Genomic DNA, 22498 nt, shown 5'->3' on the forward strand with positions numbered 1-22498 from the left:
TGTAATCTGTTCCATTTTCGGAAAAAGAGAAAAATTTGTGCGATTCGAACGGGCAGGGAGTGGAGAAAGTCGCTTCTTACGTGTCGTTACATTATGTAAATGTAATCGAAAATTATCTGAATTAATTGTTACAATTAGCAATTATTTATCGCTGGAGGTTTCGCTCACAGAATTCATTTCGCGGTTTAGATTGAATGACATTAAAGACTGTAAAATATCGTTTCGCCACGGGCTAATAACTACATATTTCTTCACCGCAGATGCTTGGATTCCGATGCACGCGTTACGTTTCGTATTGCTAATTTAAAAGTGATTAATCCATTACTTCTTCCGAATCAAAATTGCAAGTTAGTTTGAATGATTTGTATGACGGAAAGTCACGCGACACACGTTAATAATATTTCGCGCATTTCGCGGTATTTCACATCGCGTACGGGAGTGCTCGAAATTTCGCGCGATCGATGATTTTTGCGAGTGTTGTGTAAGTGCAACAATGAAATCTGAGAGGAGGAGGAGGCCAAGGAGGCATCGGGCAACGGCAGAGAAATCGTAAGGTAAGTGTCTTTCATTTTGATGTTATTTGCTACTTGTGCAAAATAAAGCATCTGTTTTGTGTTTTTATTTTATTTATTCAAATGATTCGAACGAGGATTCGAATAAGTGTTAAAGACAAAACCATGCGTATAAAATTTTCTGAGTTTATATTTAAAAGGAAGATTTGTTCAGTATTCTATCTAATTATTTTAATAAATATTTATTTTTAAAGATATAAAATATAAATGATATTTAATGCAATAATTTCGATTTTACATAATTACTCTGTAATAATCATATGCATATTTGTATTGTTACAGTTTAACATATATAGTCAAGGATGTACAACTCTGCTGTTGCGAATCGTCTCAGTGAGTGACAAATTACTTTTTATTTTAAATTGACGTTGCGCCTACAATTACTTCTTTGCATGTATATAAATTCTTAAAAATATACAATGCTCAACCATAAACGGCGCGCGTTTTGTCGTTTCTAGTAATGTATAAAAAATAATTGAAAACAAGTGAAACGTTTCAATCATCTTACGTGATCCTCTTCGGTAACATATGACATAAATCAAATAAATAAAATATATCGCAGACTAATAGTTAACATTAATATTAATTAAGAGCAGAAGCTTAATTTAGACGCGTGAACACTGCAACAAAAGATAAATGGTTAATTTGTAAAAGTAGTTAACGATGAATTTTTTTAAAGTATAAAATAGCGACATTAAGCGAATCGCGAGATAGAGATTTCGAATATTAGGACGACGATACTTTGTTTTCCTTTTCGGATGAACATGCGCACGGATCGGGGAAACGACACGACAACGGCAACGTGTTCCGCAGCCCGTATCGCGAATAAACAAATGCAAACAAGCCACAGCGTGCATATTGAAGGTATCGGGCTTGTTGCTTGCTCAGTCCCGTTTATATTAGCTCTTTTGTTCGGTGCGTCGCCGTGACTTGACGTACTAGATGAAGAATTATTTTGCAAAGATTACAGGGTCTTTTCTCGATAGCGCCGTGTAATGTGTCAACAGATACCGAAGAAGCATTTCGCGATAAAAATTTATTATACGATGAAGTCTCGTTTATATCAAAATAACTTGCATGCATAATAAGATCCTTATAGCTAATGCAAACATAGTTTTGGAGAACTTGGCTTATCAAATTAGATAATAAGTTTCTCAAGTTTTATTTTTTTATATTGTATAACTTTTTTTTTATAAATTTATATATATATCCAAAATTATCTTGTGAAAAGGAAAGATTAGAAAATTAGAAAATTCTTATACAACTTTTATTACATCAAAGAAAAACTATAACATTGTAAAAATAGAAAAGAACTACATTGTGATATTTCGTAAATAATATTTTTTCGATTAAAATTTTTCTGTATTCTACTATCTCGCGAAATCTTATTGACACCCTTGGAATATAAGACGAGAGCATCGACATATGCAGATTTATCGATCAAGCCTGAAAATCCCCGAGTTTTCCCGCAAATTTATTTTTAATCAAACATACGACGCGGCAACGCGGTTCTTCTCTGCTCTGTGCGCCTGCATACAAATCTAGCAACCACTAGAATCTCGACGTCACATGCACATCTCGAGGAACAATCAACAGATATACCGTCAGAGAAAACAATAGACGTCAGTCCCGTTTTCAGTAACGTTCTCCTCCGCGATTGCTCTTTCAAGCAGAGTAACGCGGGCTATCGTTATCTGCTTTTCTCTGTTTCTCACTGATTTCCGTTATGGGAAAGGGGACTTGTCTCGTACACGTTTACGCGACCCATAGGTCGTATTTGGATTGTATCAAAATTTAATCCGCCACCTAATTATCACGTCGAGCTGTTTAACATGAAAAGCAAATACATTCTGACATTATATTCAAGTCTCATGAACATCATAAAGGACCTGGAAATTTTAATGGTAACTTTAAAATATTATATCGTATAGATTTATATACATATATAGAGAAAAGTCTTCTTTTATGAGATAGGATCTTAATATGAGGCAGTGGGTGCTTCCTGCTAAATTAATAGGCATCATCTATTGGGCCCAACATGAAATTATTGTCCTCGAGGTAAACTTTGTTTAGTGGAAAATTGATTGTTAAATCGTGTAATCGTTGCGAAAACGATTTGTGATTGAATTTGAATGTTGAAAACCTGCTGTCTCTTATTAGAAGTCTATCTCATAATAGGTATAACTTTCCTCTAATTAACTTATTGCGATAGAATTATTTTCACCAAATCGGCAAAGAAATGTACATGTCTAATTTATCAAACTTTTTCCCTAATAATGATTATCTTTAAGTACTATATACTTTCTCTAATAAAATAAACGTTCCCGTATATATCGTCAAGTTCGATGAACGGCGAGCACACGCATGAAAGTTTCAGATTATCGGGATTCTCGCGAAACTGGAGTTCAGATAGTTCAAAACCGATTCAGTCCCGCGGGCATGTTTCGGTCTTCTGCATTTTCTCGCACTTCTAACTTAGTCAGCTGCGATTGTCCTCTTTATTATGCGAAAATTACGGCCGTAAGATTTCCGTCCGTAAAGTTTTTCTTCGTTCTTCGTCATAAAACAGTGCAATACAACAATTTTGACGAAATCTTAATATTATATTTTATGAATCGAACTAAACAAATAACGAGAGTGATCGGCCGCAAACTGCTCAAATTTGCATTAACTGTTAATGCAATATTTTGTCGTGTAAAGTGAAAAAAAAATTTCGAAAATACCTTCAAAGCAACACGCGATTCTATTATTTGTCTTTCGTGAATCCCAGTTTTATCGGGCAGACGGCATGAAATTCTTCGATTCACACGATTCTTTCACAATCTGTTCGATATCGGTATGACTTTAATTGTGCTCCAATGCACGACGGCTGTCAATTTACAGCACACATTCGACTTTATTCGATCGGACGTAATCGTTCGTTTCGTACTGACGTGTATTACGAAGTTATCGCCAGCAGAAATTTCCCATTCGGCGTGCGAGCAACACCACATGGTATTTAACCACGCATGCGAATTTCGTTCTTTGAACAAAGTTACAAATCAAACATAATTTCTGAGGTAAAACTTTCCTGTAGTAATTACGCGGTAATTAAGGGGATGCACTCTGGTCGCAATTGTGATCGCGGTTATTTACAGCGTCAATAAACGCCTTGATTTGCCTTCCGCCCCAGACGGTCCATTCCGCGATTGATATCCGTCTCGTGTGTTGACACTGGCTTGCGCGTCTCTATCGTGCATTATCTTTCCATCGTTTTTAATCAACGAACCATCGCAAAATATAGTGACTCGCCCGATGATGGATATCCAGGTTCGTGCATCCTGCAGTTCAAAATGTTAGATTGCATTGTGATAGGATTTATTGCGGATATTGCCTCGCGCATTCTCGTTGCAATATCAATCATATTTTCGCCTTTGCAATTACTGGTAACTTTTAAATTGATAATAACATCTATCGTTTTCAAATTGTTTTCGAGCTAATGATTTTTAATTTGTAATGCGATGGATTTATATGCTCTCAAATTATTCTAAACAAGGCCTCGCCATCTTCCAAGATACCAAGTGTTTTAAGATGACTAAAAGTATAATTTAATATAAGGGAATGAAAAAGAGGTAGATATGTTGTCTTTTCCTTTCGATTAAAATGCTCGAAAACTTTTCTTCATTCTTACTTTGTCCGCGTCAACACTAGCCGAAAAGTTAGGGCGTCATCCAGTTTTGGAACTTTCGTTCTTCATTAATATCGCTATTTGTGATCCTCTGCAGCGTCGTGTATCAAGCTTGATTTCTCCCGGCGGCGAGTGCAAAGAAACTTCGCGGAAATATTAATTTTCCACGACAAATATTCCATTTCGCGAAGCCGGGCGCCGGTTTTCCGCGGAGTCAGCCGGCGCTAAAGGAAAACGTCGAGAGCAATTAACGAGCTAATTCGGATAACGGCGCCGAAGTCTCCGTCGTTGCTCAAACGCGCAAAGTCGATTATTAAGGAGAAAGCTCAATATTAACTCTAAAGGATGAATTTACTAGATAGACGTTGTTGTTTTTTCGTTCACATCGCCAATGCAAAATGTGTCAATTGTATTTTTCAACTCACTGCCTTTGTCAAATTCAGGAGTTCAAACGTTAATGTCGTAGCAGCTATCGGTTATTGCTTTATTTTTGTTTAATACTTGATTATTGGCCGTGTTTATTTCACAAGAGAATACAACTTTAACAAGACGTACGCTATTTTAACGAATCGTGCAATTTATTTTACATCACATTCGATCGTACCGCGAATTAAGTTATTCCCGGCGTACAATGGGCAAGCGTGCAACCATTCATGCAACTCGGTCACCTTTTATGCAACGTCCGAAGCAGAACTGCATTGAATTATGCAATATCCGAATTCGGCCGCACAAGTTGAAAGAGGCAGCCTTGAGTGCTTTTGACAGACCCGATCATCCGATAACCGCTCTAATCAGACGTGCATATCGGATATTTCATTTGCCGTTACATTTCATTAGTCGGTATTATTAATTTTCGTTACTCTCGCGTGCTGTTTCTAAATCGCCAAATCCTATTTTTTCCGATGTCAGCACGGAAACATTTGCAAGAGACAGACAGATACGCGTGCAATAACGTTAACGCATCCGTTATGGGTGATCTCGGCGAGGGGGGGGGGGAGGGGCATTTAGCGGACAATCAGTTAGCGGCGACCGGGAGAGTGCCATTCCGATTTCACGCCGATTTAATCAGGGCGCCGATCAAAACGCACGGGATACAATCGCGCGGGAAGTTCCAATCGGCGCGCGTAATGAAATCAGAGCGCGTGTGACTTCGGCGTTTTCAAATCGGGACCGCGAATGGAACGATTTAATCGCGAGGCAGTCGAGAATATGACGCCTATAACGGAGTAGCTGGGCCCGCGCGCGGAAGATCGATTTCCCAAAAGCGAACGGTTCATCGGCTATTCATGAATCGCGTAGAGCGAGATCGGTGCCTCTGGCGCGGCTGGCGCGACACCTCGCACATAATCTCCCGCCTGTCTCCGTTCCGCGTGCATTCCTGTACCCACCTTACACATTGTCGATCGGTGCGTCATAGCGCGGCGACGTTCGCGCCGTGATGATCTCGTGCGGTGCGAAAGCATGCGCCCGAGAACCCGGCAGGTAGTACACGAGGCAGGAGACCCCGACGAGGAACAGGAAAAACAGGAACACGAGGTCGAACATCAGCAGAGAGTTCAAGGTCATCAGCTGCATCGTGTGCGTACAACTTGCTCCACCATTACACGCGTGCACCCACGCACCAGCAAACCCGTCGCGTCTACCACCACACGCCTCCCCTCTTACTTCATCGCGCGCCTCGACGTTCGACGTATCCCTGTCTGCACGAGTGAAACTTCTCACGAGCCTCCTCGGCGTTCGGCGTGTTTGACTACGATAAGAGCGATTCCGCTCAGACTGCGAGCGTGGCGATCAGCAATTTCTGATGACCATTTCTTACGTCCACATGCTACGTACAGTTTTACTTTATGCAGTGTATTTTATGCGGTTTGTAAGACCGTTCCTGTGTTTGTATACCAGGAGAGCAGTCTGCGTGACAAAAATGGGCCGCAGCCCGTGTAGTTGGAAAGAAAATATCTGTTTTCCTTCGATTTGGTTACATCGCTGGTGATATTTGCGCTGCTAAAATAGAAATTGCTTTGATGTAATAACGTTTCTATACTGTGCAGCGGTGAGCAACGTTAATTAAAAGTATACCGGAGCACAACGAGACGATGAAAGTAGCAGAATGATATTTCCGTTTCTCTTCTTTTTACGGCGTGGTTTTCGGAAAGGCGCACCGAGGGCAATGTGGTGTACAGATTCGCGGCATTACTGGGCATTACTAGGTATTGCTACACTGAAAAAAATTTCTGGTTGAATATGAACGAATCAGATAATTCCTTTAGGATTTACCAGAATTCCTTTAGGATTTACCAGAATTTCTGTAGGATTACAGGAATTCTGGTAAATCCTAAAGGAATTATCTGATTCGTCCATATTCAACCAGAAATTTTTTTCAGTGTAGGCATTTTTGGGCATTAGTTTGGGCATTAGGACTTGCTGGGGCATTGTAAAGATAAAATAAGATAACGCAATGAATAACGCCGTCTAAACACATGTTCTAATGTAATCGCTAGAATCTTCGCTAAAACGGTAGACAGTCGCTATTGAACTGCCGAAAGTGACAGACGTGAATGGACATTCGGCTAGAAAAGACTTTTAGACTGTACAAAGTATCACGCAGTGCGACCGCTTCGGTATCGGATTTTTTATATACACATTATTGATTCCAATAGTATCTCCATCTATTATAAATTATTATCTTCCTGATTTTCCAACCCGCAATCACGAAAATATTCATTACAATAAAATAAGATAATAAGATAAACTAATGCCCACTGGGCACTAGTGGGCATTGGTGTACAAGATTTTGGTCAGCGGAAACCCTTTCGAAATCGACTCGTGATAGTCGTCGCGCGGTCAGTGATGGCGACAGCGCGCCGCGGTAATTGGATTTCTCGCGAATTATTATCAAAAGTTATCGAAGCCTGGGCGCCAGGATTGCGTATTGCCGTCGATAGGAATGTACGTGCCGGTATCAGCGATCACAGATAGTACTTTCGTACCGAAATGAGCGCGGAATAATTAGCGATCATTATCGATTCCATTTATCTCTACGCGCATTCCGCCGTTCGTAGTGACCTGCTTTTCGATGGAATTATCATTGATTCCTTTGATCCACGCGGAATCCGCGTGCGATCCGCTTCATTCCGCACAAATCTCACTACGACAATCACAATCAGTAATAATTCAGTAAAGACGAGCGATTACACGACTCGTCACACTTATTTCGCACGTTTCCTCTTATGAGGATCAATAATCTGATACTCTTATGGAGCTAAATTGTGATTACTGATAAATTGTCTCTAAATGCTTTTTGTGTATCGCTTCTCCGAGACTTCCTCCTTTTCTTAACGAGACGCACAGCTCTACGCGCCTCATCTCTACGATTCTATTAACTGGAACCCCTCGAGCGAGAGTCAACAATCTTTCGCCTGACGCGGCGTTGACTTCATCTTGACTTCTATCATTGATCGGATGCTCGCGACCGTGTGCAAGATATTAAGCTCTGCCTCGTAATAATAGTCACTAGGAGCTCTCGAGGAACACGGCAAGTCGGAAGCAGTGCTCGAAAATCTTCTTGTTCAGCTAAACGTATAGGTATCTGAAAGAGACGAAAGAATCGGCGGCCTTCCCAAACACAATAGCCACAAGCCATTGGTTGCAGCGTCGGCAATACGGTGAAAGAGGGAACGGTTTAAGCACGGAAGATAGTGACACGAGCAGACCGATCGATTGACGATTAAACGATTAAACGCAATTCTGCGCAAAGCATACTTTGCACGGAGACTTAAAGGCTATTTGGAAACCATTAATTGCGTTCCAGGAAACAAAACGCACAATTGCGTCCGACGAGGTCACGACAAAGTTGTGTCCAATTAATAGAAATAATTAACAGTAAAGGATATTTCAATTTATTATTTGTCCATCCGCGGCGAGATTTATAAAATAGAAGTTTTGAATTTCATTTATCGCTTTCTCTCGCATTGAATGGCCAATCATGGACGAAAGATTGCCCGCATCGCGGGGTATCTGCGCGCGGCCGAGCGATTTTCCAGTTACGCAAATTTTCCAGTATCCGCTGGTCCATTCAATGGGTCTCGCCGACGCGTCGACTACCGGCGGAAATTTACGGGATGACATAATTTCCGTGCGACCTGGTGTCCGCCCAAAAAGGCGAGCTCCATCTTCGTGTCAGTCGCCCGTCCGTTCGTTGAATGCCCGGGAAAATTCATAAATCATCGACTACGGAAAGGCGAAAGTCATAGGTCGATATGACGAGTTATCTCGAATCCACTATCTTCTCTATCCACTAAATTTTTCACGTCGTACTTGTTATCTCTCGCCGTGAATTGTCATGAATTAGAAGGTGCTCTTGCCTTATGTATCGTGAAAGATGAAACAAGTTTTTACAAAATTTTGCTTTTAGCTCCCCCAATTATTCTAGCCGAACGAATATGGCGAGACATTATTGCGTTACATTTAATTCGATTCCGATTTTTTTTTCGCGGCCGATCGTTGTGGATTTTTAAAAGTATTTTTGAAAGAAGGATCTCGAAATGTCACGACTGGATTTCTAAAATTGATCCTTTTCCGTTTTATTTTGTCTTCGTTACTACAATTAAATCTGTCTAAAAGCTTCTATCGTTTGATACCCTTAAACAATGCAGTACCTTTTGCGATTTACAAAATAGAAAAGTAGCAATCGAATTGCGCTTCAAAGCGGTTCGGAAGTATACTATTAAAATAAGGACAGTAGTCAGGGGACGGGAAAGGGACAGGAGATAAATCTGCCTCTCTTGCCAATACGACGGTCCGTGAGGAAACGAAAGAAATAACAAAATTATTCCAGCAGTGATTTAACTTTTCTCCGGAGCTTAATCCGCGTGGATCAGACGGAGCGTTCTTAATTTGAACTTCGTTCCGACGAGGAGCAGCTTTTGTCCTTCCGCGCGACTGTCCAGTAAAAAGTTCGGGAAGGATCTCCTCATGAGGAAGATCCTCCATGATACCGGCATCGCGCCTTGACGACAAACAAGAAGGGAAAACGGGAAATGTCATATGCGTCCGCCAGCTGTTGCGTGTTTTAAAGCTCAAAAGCGTGACGCGCGTGTTTCACGGCGTGACACGTGTTCCGTTGCACAGCATCTCGATAAATAGGGCACCGCTATGCGACAGAATGGATTGCGTCATGATACTCGGAAATGACGGTCCCTGTCCGCCACGTCAGTCTATCAATTTTCTTGTTTACGGGGAGGGAAAACAGAATGCTTAATCCTGAGAGTGTCTGTGATAAAAAGACATATTTCTCAAGCTCTTCTTTAAATTGTTTTAGGGAGAAAAGATTTCGCATGTCTGTTATTATTCTCGAATTCTCGAAAAAATAAGAGAGCAGCAATTTTACGAAGATGATTGCGTGATTGCAGAAAACGTAGGGAGGGCATATAATGTCATTCGTATTTCCTTAGATTGTTTTTTGCACACAAATAGAGAGAAGCGTAGATGATTTCACGGAAAAAATACGTAGCTACCCTAGCTAAAAACTGCATGTGGTAACGAAATTTCAGTTGTAAAATATGGACAGCTAATTAATCGTTAGTTGCGATAGCTAATATTTTGCTAGTGTGCCTACAGCAAACCGTTTGCTGTGGTCTAGAAATTTTATAGTTGATGCAGCAAAATATTTTCAGCAAACCACGATTAGCTACGGTAGCGAAATTGTTTTTTCCCAGTGTTGCTACGATTTAAATTTTGCGATATATTGTTGGTAAGATGCATTACGACGTCAGTCTACTGGGCTTAACGTATTCATTGGATGATTAATACATCGCGATGACGCGTAGAATACCGCGGACAATTATACTTGATCGAGTGCAGAAATAAAATCTTCTTATCGTCCTTACCGCTGATTTTTGTGTTTAGACGTTTATGCGAGGGCCGAGCATGTTCAGCGTAAACGTACTTAACGAAAAGAGAAAGTCATTCGTGTAAATATAAGTGCAGCGCCTGCGACGGCGCTCATTTAAACCGGATATAGCGTTTTATTTCTATTGGAATTTGTTTAATGTACCGAGAAAGTGGATTAATTTTCTTGGTAATAATAATAATGTGACTTTAAATATTCCTTCGGTGGCGCGAGTTCTCGCAGAATCGACACAGTGTTCCGATAGTTCTCTCTCGTCTTTCGCGATGGGAATATTTCGAACGGATAGAATCCCAGTGGGATTTATGCTAATTTCAAGACCGGGTACCAGGCATAGATTGCGCGGTAAATGACGTGTGAAGGGACTAGATAGAAAACGTTGTAATGTACGATATTGGGTTTTGCAAGCAAACGCGGCTTTAAAGCGCGCGAAAATAGGACGAATAGCAGCGACCGATGGATGATACCTGATGAAAGGGTCCCCAGCGGCCTCCTGTCCCTTTTTCCTTTTTCCAACTGCTTTTTCCTACTTCTCGAAGAAATTCGCTGGATATCGAACAGGAGAAGAGACGAGGGAAGAGTTCGGAATGGTTTACGCCGCTACCGAGTAGTTACGACAGATATAGACCACGAGATAAACGACGTATTACCGGTATAAAGCAACTTCCTCGACGCACGGCGACAGCTATACCTGTCAGCGTGATGTACCATTGCACTCGTATCTTTCCCATAGCCTCTTTTCTCGATCCAATTCAACGAATCTGCGGAGTACGTGCGCGTTACACATAGCATAGGATATGCGCCAGCACGTGTACCTACGCGGAACACGATGGGATCGCGTCAACATCGAAATGTGAAAATTCGAAGAAAATCTTAGAAAAGAAATGCAGAGAGGGAGAGAAAGAATGGAATTGCGATGTGAATTTTTGCAAAACTTCAATATCGCGCAACACAAATTGGATAATCGTGAGCGAGGGAAAATAGGGAAAACATGAGTTTCATCGTTTTGCCTATCCAAATTATAGTTAGACACCGTTAACTTTCCTTCACCAGCAAAATTGTCTCAGGTATTGTCGAAGCGAGGATCCGATCGGCCACAATCGGATCGGCGCGGTATCAAATATGTAAACGCGAATTGCTCTTCCATTCCCTTTTCCCCTTTGATTGCCCAGTCTTCCCAGTCGTTTATACTATCGCACTGATGCAGCGACCGCATATCCATTAGGTATATTGCATTTATCTCGCACTTCGTGTAATCATTGCATCATTGCAGAGCAGCTGTTGAATTTGATACCATTTGATGAGACCGTGATTCTCGCGGTCTAATTTACGATACGCGTCACGTGCTTTACGCGCGTGGCGATTGACTTTAATTTCGTCGTTTAACGGATCGTTCAATTTTCGCGGTGGTCCAGCCTGGATTTTATTAAACGGCTTTCCTACGGCCGTGTTTTTCTTTCCCCTTTTGGCTCTCGGTTCTTACGCAAGTCTACCTCCGGCAAACACGCGTCGGCGAGATAAACGGCGTTTCCCGCGGTCGAATTTTCTTGCGAGTATATTTTTTTGAACGGTAAAATATTTCGTCAAAATTAACGGTACATTTTGCTCTTTTCAACGCGCAAATAAATTCGGATTATTACTCGACTGTGCTAATCCACGAAAATAATATTTGACTTACTATCGTAAGTGGAACAAATTCTATAATTTGACAATAACATCGCATTAATTGTCTATTTCTATTATTCAATTATGATAAAAATAAAAAAAATTTTAAATTTAGTACTCGTCTGGCGAAATAAATAAAATATTTTGTAGGCATGAGAGAAATTTATTGATCAAAATCGTTACGCAAATGAATAGATATAAAATTAAAAAGAAAAGTTAATTTGTAACTTTGCGCAATAATTTCGTAGATTATAATTGAATTCTTTTTTTTTCCTAAATGTTTTGAATACGTAAAATCTTTCGGCGGAATACACAAATCCAATATAAATGTCCACGGTAAAATTATTCTTCTCGGACATACGTGAGAGTTTGAGTTCAACTTTTCGCTGGAAGAAATTACGTACGTACAACGGCATTCTTGAAGTGTGGACAGGCGGACAGACGTTAAGGAACATAAAGGAAAGTTTTCGCATACGAAACGGCGTCTCTCCGCGGCGCGGATTAAATATGGGACACATGGGCATACATCTTAGACGGTCGGAATTGCGGAAACGAGCCTGGTAAAAAAGTGGCTGATGCGCGCGGTGCGCGAACGCATTAAACGAACCGCGACGTCATAATTTCCAGCGGTGGATCGCGATAATTTAATTTGGCCAGAATGAAAGATAGCGCGCCTTCGCAAAGTAGACCGACCTTGCGCGTGGAATTACGTCGTGAATTCGCGCCGAGTGTGGCACGGCGTTCCGTAAGTGTCTAAACTGGAAATCAGCCCGAATTCCTTATCGAATTTCCAGTACATTAATCCTCATGGAAAATTACAATTCTCATAGCAGAAATATGAATCGTATTAACGGTTCAGAATAGAACGGTATGAATTATTAGTACCATTGACAATGTGTGCGAGCACGAAATATGTGGGAACAGCTGTTATCATGTAAGTCCAGCGATACAGATTTGCGATATTTGATACATGCGAGAGAAGCTATTTTCGTTTTTAAAACTCTATAATTATTTATACTGAAATTCACGTTGGCTAAGTCCACAAAAAGTGATTGCGCCTAATTGTTTTTATCTGAATTGAACCATTTATTCTTATTTATTTGAAATAGACAATTAATTCTGTTTTTTTATATAGAACGTTTTTTGTAGCACGTAAATTGTCTGCGATTTGATCTTTTATCTCGTTCGTTGGAGTAATGGTGTGCCATTCTCCTATCTAATACGCACACACATTCAAACCCGATAAAATATATTTTATTTTTTATTCTGACGTTGAACTTGCGACAAATCTCGTTTCACGTGAAAATATTTTCCTTTACATTGCATCGCGATCAACTCGCAACGAAGTTTATATTCTAACGGCTTTTTTTGTGCCACGATTGGTCCGATAATTAATCCCGCGATAATGAATTGTCTGCTACGAATGTTATTTTTTTCCCCCGACAGAAAGCTCGTCTCCGTTTTTCGCCGCGCCGAGCGGCAATAATCTTTCCCTTCACCTTTATCATTACTTTTAAAATCTTTCATCAACGGGATCGGTTCCTCTCAGTTTCTAACACGGCCGCAAATTGGATTTCTTACCGACACGGAATTCATTTTGCCTCCATGGCGATGTATCGCTTTCGTCAGCTGTTCCTATATTACGTGCTTTTTTATCCAGTTATAGCACCGATAAAGTCTCACCTCTCAAACTCGATTTTCTATAACTCTTTTTTTAATCGAAAAACTGTATTGAAAAATCTATTTAAATTTTAGAATAATTAGCGACGAGAGCTCGTCGGAATTCGTCCGTGTTTCTCTTAGACGATGTTTTTATGTATACACAACCGTGACTCGTTAGGGGAGGTTGAAAGAAGCCTGACGTCTCGTGTGGAATTAAAAGACCAAAAAGAGAGGAAGAACGAGAACTGTCATGCAAATTGCACTCAGTGGCGCAACCGCGTGCATAACTGAAGCCGCGAGTTGAACTTTCCAAGCAGAAATTAGCAGATGGTCGCAGATAAACATTTTTTTATTTACGGAGGTCTATTTTTTGTCTATGTTCCTTCTAATCACTTGCTGAAATTGATATCATAGTGGCTCTTACTTTCCTTCGTCTGGTTTTCTTTTAAGAATTTGTTAAGAGAATGAGAACTACGGTTATTGATAGGAAATAATACGTGTCGGGTGTTTTTGCTCAATTGCGCGTGAACTTTTATTGGAGAGGGTGTCACGTACGATGTTTCTGGTCGTGCAGAGTGGACGAGAATTTAGGGGAATCACCTCTCATAATAATTGTCCCCTACGGAAGCAATGTGATTTATAGAAGAAGAACCACTGCGAGGGTGGCGCGAAAATGATTTTGTCATTTTACCCCGAGGAGTTTGTCTTCGGAGGAACAAAATATTAACTAATATTATTATTTAATTAGTTTCCAGTTTACTTAGTCGGATGGAATACTGTAACACGCTGTGCATTTAGAGAAACAAGGTCATAACAATCAAAATTAATATGGTTGCTACCACCATTAATAATTAATTTAGCAATTAATTAATTTGAATATAAAAATACTGATAACTTTTCAACAAATAATGTTAAATTAGTTTGGACATATTTATAAAAGTTATAGTAATTTCATTTTGAAACACCGAGCTAGATGGACAAAGTTTATTAATTAATAGCTTTTGATAATTTTGTAAAAAGGCAAATTTGATAGGATTTTTTTTGTACGAAAGTGACAGGAAATGATTACGCAACTTATATCGGAAGGAAACATCAGAATATCGTCGCCGCATTGCTTCTATCAGTCTCTCCGTGACGATTCATCTTCTTTCAAAGAGAATGACTCGCAAATGGTAGAAAGTGAATAGTATGAGAGAATAAAAAAGGATTTGAGAGTAGAAGAGAGTATTTGTATTCTGAATGCGAGTTTACCTCTCGTCTTTTTATACATAATCATATTTTATCACATGACATTACCACATTTAGTTTGTAAATTAATTAACTTGATAAATAACGTTGTTATCTTATCGGTTTTTGGAATCAGAGTTTCGATGAAAATTACGTGATTTTATAGCCTCTAATCATCTATGGATTTATTTCTTTTTTACAAAGAGAATTATGTTCAGAGAAAAACAAAATTTTTTCCTCATTCCTTTTAATTTTGTAATTTTAGTAACAGATTATAATCGAGCAAAATAAGCTTAAAAAATTAATATGAAAACAACCGTATAGTTTGTCTAAAATACATTCACAAAGAATTAAGTGAGTAAGTCGTCGTCAAATTCGTTGTTTTTTTTTTGGAAGGTAGATGTAATCTTTGTCGTCTGATACGATATAACAATGAAACATGATGAGAGAAAAAGAGAAATAATTCTCTCTGCTGGAGCTTCATTAGGAACGCAATCGTCTTCCTGGTTTTAATGAGGTATAGCGACCAATGAGGCCACGAACGAAGAGCTTCCGTATTTCGTTAACAGATATCTGCGTCGTCTGTAGCAGTTTGTAAATTATGCAATTAATAACCTCGTTTCTCTCTGAAGAATTGACGAACCTTTCACGTTTTCAGAATCCATTAATCATTCAGAATCCATCTATACGAGAATTTGTCTATAAATTTTATCTGTGTCCTGGGAAAAGTATCATACGTAACTGTATATCCGGGAAAAAAAGTTTTATTCCTATGCGGATGAAGCATGTACTCGCGGAGACTGTTTATTTGCGATACGTTGTACAAAAAAAAATTTTAATTCAATTTTTCCACTACCCTTTAAACAAGAGTCCAATTACTTGTTTTAATTAATTAATTACAACCCCTTTCATTTTGCGTAAATGGTAGCATATATTCGGCAGTATTTAAATAACAACTGTTCCGTAAATATAAATGTTTCCAGTCAATGAATCGACACATCAAAAGCAAGTCTCGTATTCTGCGAACCAGTACTACGAAACTTTAATATTATCATGTGTTTCGTATTTTTGGCCGTACGTGTGTTGTATCGAAATTATGCTAAATTGAATTAGCGAACGCAATACGACTCTTTTATGCAATTGTTGCTATTGCAATCGATACGAATATCGCCAGTATATACTCAAGCACACAAAGTTCTGATATTGTTAATCGATATAATTCATATGTTCAATTCGCTTTTTAATATGATTGAAATAAATCACAATTTAATCTGCCGACATTGATTTTATTAACATTGACGTACGAGAAATTCTTAAAAGAAAATTGCGAAATAAAATATTAACAGCATTGGCTGCGATATTAATAATCCCGGAGCCCTTTGAAAGGTAACGTGTAATGCCTTTGCATGAAAATATCTGAAATACAAGTCAAGGAACAAAGAGAGAATTCTGCGCAATAAACATCGGCGTGTCTTACGTACATATCGATCGCACAATCTGTTATTTTTATCTCCATTTACATTCATTATTCTGTCACGAACTTACTTTAAAAGTTAAATAAAATTTTCAAATTGGAAAATGTCACTTTTATAAAATTGTAAATGAGGTGAATATATCAGATTCTACATATCCGGACAATTATAGATGAGAGAGAGAGCGCTATAAAAAAGTATTTTCCACTCATTAATATCAACTTCCTATTTTAATTTGAATATTGTAAATTACATTAGCTCAAGAGTTTCATGGAACAATTATTTGAGAAAAAAAATCGGTTTCTCTCTTAACGAGGGAAAAATAACGTAGATAAAATAAAAGGCTTAGATTTCTCGGCTATTTCATAAATGATAATCTACATTAATGCTTCTGTTATTCAAATTTTTCCAATGCTATTTTTTCGCTATTTTTTATTTTTCCGATATTTCCCGCAGTTTCACACTCGCATTCCGGGCGCAAATACCACGATTACCGGGATCTACATTCTATTGCGCGAACGTTGCGTAGGAGTGCCGTCAGTTGTGCGATATTACGGAAATATTACGCGAATCGGTACGATATATATATGTCTAGTTTTTATCACGCCCGCGCATCATTTTGGACTTTCTAGCTCACTTGACACTGAACTTTGAACTTTGCGCTAAGAAACTCTAATGTGCAGTAGTGGATGTAAAGCCGGGATAAATTCAATTCAAAGGACCGAGATCTATGTTTGGTGTTAACTTACATGAATAGAAATTAGTCGTCGTGATTGCCATCGCAACTTCAATTTTCACTTCAATTATTTTTATATTGCGATACAAAAAGTACTGTTATTAAATGTAAAGAACAGTAATTGCGTGTGATATTTCTGAAAATTTTATATTGTCGAACTAGATCGTGTATTTGTTTTTATTCTTCTTCTCTTTTAAGATGAGAAATGAACCTTGTAAACCTTAGGGAAAGTGTGGTATGTAAGTTGTTACAATATATATTACATATGTACGTCGTTGTTTAAGCATATGTAATTCCTCAAAAATCGCTCTACACATATCCAACGTCTTTCGAAAGTTTCTCGCGAGATTTTTGATCAATGAACGTGCAATGAAGTCGATTAGCAATTTACTCGTGGAGTACCAAACCGCAAGTGAAGATTGGAAATCGTGGACGGAGTTCCACGTGGTATCACTGCTTAATATCGAACTTCTAGGCGGAATTGCGATCGCCACGCTCACGCAACGTCGAAGTACCTCGACGCACTGACTTAGAGACGACTCTCTGCATTTTTGTCACCGATCACCACTGATCGTACCACTTCGACGAGTACTTTTTTTCTCTTTTAGTGCGAACTGCGCACGAATCGAAGTGACGCAACGAGAAGACACGGAGGCCCCACAGAAATCAATCGGCCCCGAGTTTCGAGCGCGGCCGATCTCGATCGACAGCTGATCCCGCGTTAATCGCGAACACCGATCGTTTCCTTTCGACGGGCGCAATTTCTTGCGATGTCTCGTGGGGTTGCTTGCAACGTGAGTGCTAGATGAATACTGAGGCACGTCACATCGGCTGCCGGGTTTCAACCCCCTTCTACGTGTGCTTCTCATCCCTCTTCCGGTACCCGCTACCATCTCCCCCCTCCCCGCTCCACTCCTTCATCAGATGCGCATCCACCCACGCAACTGTTGCGCCCCCGCCCGTTTCTGATCATTCCTCAGCATTTCGCCAACCGCCCAGCAAGCGCATGCTGGCGAGAATCGAGTCACGTGGACGATCGATCGCGATCGAGATCGTGCTCGCGTAATAAAATGCTCATGCAGATGTATTGAATTAAGTACGATTAATTATCGATTGTTCCGGCCGTTAGAACCGTCGTTAATGAAGTTAATGGGCGATATCGCTGCTTAAAAGAATTAATTAAATATATCGACCTTTCGACATTTCAAACCCCCGGTCGTATACGCTGCTGTAAATGTGATTAAATCGCCACTTTTAGAACTATAAACGGTCTCAGAGCGGCTGATACCTATTTAATTAATCAATTTTCGGCTGTGCAAGCTGGACTAAATAGTTACCGATTAGGTACACTGAAAAATGGATGTAGCAGTTTTATAATATTAAGTAAACTTTTGAACTCCTGACAAGTTGGGAGTTAAAGTTTTTGACACCTGGTTTTTTCGCCGTATAGCTACCGTCGCGTCGTTAACAGACTGAATCTTACTTTAGTTTGCACTAAATCTGTCTTAATTGCTTAGACGAGAACTTCTGACGCGATTCGCAGAACCTTAATTAAGGCGTAATAGACGGCATTGGCAATCGACTCTCGAGACGTACGTCGGCTGTCGATCTCTTCGTAATTCGCGAGAATCAGATGAACGATTTATTCGCGTCTGTCAATTTTTTTCTACAATAGCATTAACAGATTTTTTTTAGAAATAATTTTGTAAAATGGTACGAGTCGATGTAGCGAGGTAGATCACTGAGACTAGAGTGCGTGTCTCTTTATTGTTCTTAGTGAAACTTAACAGCGTCTTGCTCTTCTATCGCTGCTCTTCTATCACTCTATTAATACGACACTTTTATTTATTATCGATAGATTTATCTTTATTATAACTGTCTGTTTACTTGTACTCTTTCTAACAATACCCTTCTATAACAATTATGTTAATCATGCTGGATAGTCGAAAACGACAATGGTTATATAATTTGCCAATCGATGATTGTTCAAGAAACTCAAAATTGATCAGTTCGTAGAGTTTATATTATCTTTCTGAACAGCAATATGTATAATGTCTTTGCATCAAAGCGACGTGCGGTAGACGGGAACGATTACGGAAAAAACAGAGGTACACACGTACGGATCGTGAAAAATGTGTTAATCGATTTTTTTGCAGGCGCGAAACCGAGAGCTGTACGTTGATGCTCTCGCGCCGAGACGACGACGACGATAATGTGCACGTCGGACTTTGTAAACTCGGCTCGAACAATGCATAAAACACGTCGGCGCACGTAACTCGCCTTCTAACTAATTAGCCTAGATTTATTAACGGCAGTTTTGTAACGGTCGTAGAATTCTTACGGCCAGTCTTCCGTCGAGGCCGCTTAATTAATTACTCCGCCGTAGGGCGGAGATGGTAATAATGCGTTTCTAATTAGTCGCGTTCGCGCGCGCGTGAAATACCTACGAGCTTGCAACCAATGCGAGATAAGCAGGGGGGAGGGGGGGAAATGCGCGAGAAAGACTCACGCGGTTAAATAATTTTCCTCCGTCGAGATATTTTTTACACGCTTCTTCGAACTAGTCGACTTGAGAAAATTGCCAAAAAATAAGGATTTAAATATTACACTGACAAAAGAATTTTCCCTACCGTATAGCTAATGGTTTGCTGAAAACATTTTGCTGCCATAACTATAAATTTCTAAAGCACAGCAAACGGTTTGCTGTCGCACCTAATAGGCACAGCAGCGAAATATTTAGCTATCACGACTAAATATTAGCTGTCCATATTTTGCAACTGAAATTTAGTTACCACATGTAGTTTTTTTTAGCTACGCCAGCTACATTTCCTTTTCCGTGTAGAAATCGATATAATTGACTAACATTACATCTATATCGTTTGTTTCAAAGCGTTTTAAGCATTTAAGAATTTTAATATATATTTTTCACGTGTATATGTTAATTAAAATTGAATATTAATTCGGTAAACGAGCTGTTTCGGTGCGAAAAAATTCATTCACCGAAGGAAATTAAATTTAACAGAGCCTTCCGTTCGTGAAAATTCCCAATTCAAACTGCTCGAAAAATAAAGTATTTCGCTCGCGAAGTCTCTCGCTGAAGTCAATCTTGACAGTTCGCGAGCATCGGGTCGGACTCACGCGTGGTCTCCGAATAGAACATGATCTCGGGACGTACGAGGCGTGACGTTCGCCGACAATTTCATGAATAATTGAACGTGTGCTTTAAGCGAACCGTGACGTATTGGCGGGGTATTGGTTCGTCCTGCAAACAGAATATTCTAGCTAACCGTCTGGACTGCTTGATTGATTAACAGTTTGCACTGAATTTTGAATCGCTGGCAGAGTCTTACACAATTTGTTTGCGACAGATAGGAATAATTTATATGCCACGATTGAGTAACGCTTTGTACACTGCGATTTAGTCGAATGGATTGTAAACAGCGGTTAACTTATATATGGAATATATATAATTGAAAGAAATGCCAGTTTTTAACTAGCTTGTTGAAATTATTTAGTTTATAATAGTTTCATCGATTCTCGCAACATATTTCTATATTAATTTTAAAGAATCTTAATAAATCAACAATATAATTACGGTTTTTTCAATTTTTATTTTCGTCAATTTCTTTCAAAAGACTACCTTTTTATACCTTTGTTATTACGTGAACTAATTATTTATCCTGTAATATAAATTCGTTTGTTGCCAATGTAAAAATCAAATTGCACTTGTTTATATCCCCGTGCAAATAAAGTTTATATCCATTAATCAATTTTTAACATTTAAAATAAATCACATTGTTTTTAACAATGTTTATCTCTAGTTTTAAGCCTTGACTAAGATAAAACGATGAACACAAATTATTCATTATATGCTCATCAAATTATACAAATATATAAACTGATTAAGTTGTTAAATAAAATATTCATAAAGTTTTGAAATGCACGTTAGATTTTATTGGGGACACACGTGTATCTTCATATCTGAAGGATTAATTACCGCAAATTTTCTGGGGTACGTACACTTTGTAAAAAAACAAAATGCGATTACTAATTTTGCGTAACGAACATTTGGATAATTTTTTACGCAGCTCACGTATCCGTAGACATATCAGCGTCGCGAATGCAAATTTCGTGAATGTCATTTTCGTATCGCCACGTCATGACATAAATATTTTTCTACACTCGCAGACTATAGTGATCCTCGTATAACGAGAGATTACTCGATGAATAACAAATATTACTATCTCCAATGCATCGGTCGTTAACATGTACAATATAGCGACTCAACTATGTTCTACAGTATGAAAAAATATTAGAAACATACAAGTACGGCGCGAGAAGAAATATTTATTCATTTCGAGGACATTTTACAAACGATATTTTTCTTCCTGTGACGTTTTCGTTCATTATGCGCGTATAAATTTTTATCTTAAATGTAAGAGAATATAAAATTTATTCTTGTTTTAACGAAGGGTTTTTTAAGCAAATAAATTAAAAACTTCGTAAAACTTTATATCAAAATGCTATCCATCAACATTCTGTCGAATCAATTCATTAATGCATCATCACGGTTTTCCTCTCGAGTCGCTTTCTTACTTGCCTCTCCAGCGTGAAAAACAGGTATCTCGTCGCCGAACGAACCGATAAATTACTCGTTCTTTTTTTGCAACCAAGAATAATTCAGGAATAATTTGCATTTGATAATTACATCGGAAGGTTGATCTTAATATTTTTTTCTTTCGACCAATGGAAAGATTCGTTTTTTCTACAATTTATTTCGATCTACAAATTAGTTGTTTTATTTCACACTTGTAAAATAGTGACGCAGGAATCAATGGCGCGGACAATCCAAACTTACTCTTCGTGATCTTTATTGTCATGTTTTCATGTAAAGATTCACAATATACCTTTCTGCTCATACTCATTGTCTACCTCAAACATGACTCTCATTCTTTGTCAAGGATTAAGTTCCAGTATTCACGCGACCACCTGCCGACTAATTGTGTCGGTAGATGAAGATAAAGCACGCCTTTACGAAATGAATGTCATGAACGTATCGCCACGTCGGAAGTTGCTGACTGGAAAGCTTAAAATGATTTCATCCCCGTAGCGATGTAACGAAATTAATCTTAACTCAATTTTTTATACCTTATGAATTCTTCTAGATATGTTTTAGTTTCTCTGATTAATAGAATTAAATAATATTTTTAGATATTCATCAAGTCTAATTTGCTAATGTCATAAGTATATCTACTGAAAATTTTTATGGTCATATAGTAACATTATGTACGGTCATGGGCAGAAAGGTTGTCCAACGTTTTACAATAAGTTTTCGGAATATTCGTGTGTATCATTGCATATAATCGTACATATCATTCCTTTGCTCTAACAGTGCGTATGCTCACTACATACATCCGTGAGCAAAAGCTATAATCTCTCGCATGATAAACTATATTTCCGAAATTTATCGTGAAACATCGGGTAACCTTTCTGACTGCACGTATGTTATTATTTATAGCTGTTTATCAAGAAAACAGAGTGCGACAATTAATAATGCTGCTAAAGAGATAAGCTGTATTCACCATCTGCTCT

General features: G+C 38.8%; 1 protein-coding gene across 3 annotated transcripts in view; it reads right to left on the minus strand.

Annotated features, from left to right (window-relative positions):
* LOC105568450 overlaps positions 1-22498 on the minus strand; it is a 90469-nt gene that overhangs the window by 42876 nt on the left and 25095 nt on the right. Inside the window, exon 1 of one of the 3 annotated variants that reach the window (XM_012024147.1) lies at positions 5628-5700. The exons of the other annotated variants lie outside the window; for them this stretch is intronic. The gene's annotated coding sequence lies outside the window, so the exon portion shown is untranslated. Of the gene's footprint in view, positions 1-5627; positions 5701-22498 lie in introns of those variants that run through there. 3 annotated transcript variants of the gene reach the window in all.

Source organism: Vollenhovia emeryi, unplaced genomic scaffold (genome assembly GCF_000949405.1).
Source record: "Vollenhovia emeryi isolate VEMERY1.0 unplaced genomic scaffold, V.emery_V1.0 DF939129.1, whole genome shotgun sequence".
Classification (NCBI taxonomy): domain Eukaryota; kingdom Metazoa; phylum Arthropoda; class Insecta; order Hymenoptera; family Formicidae; genus Vollenhovia; species Vollenhovia emeryi.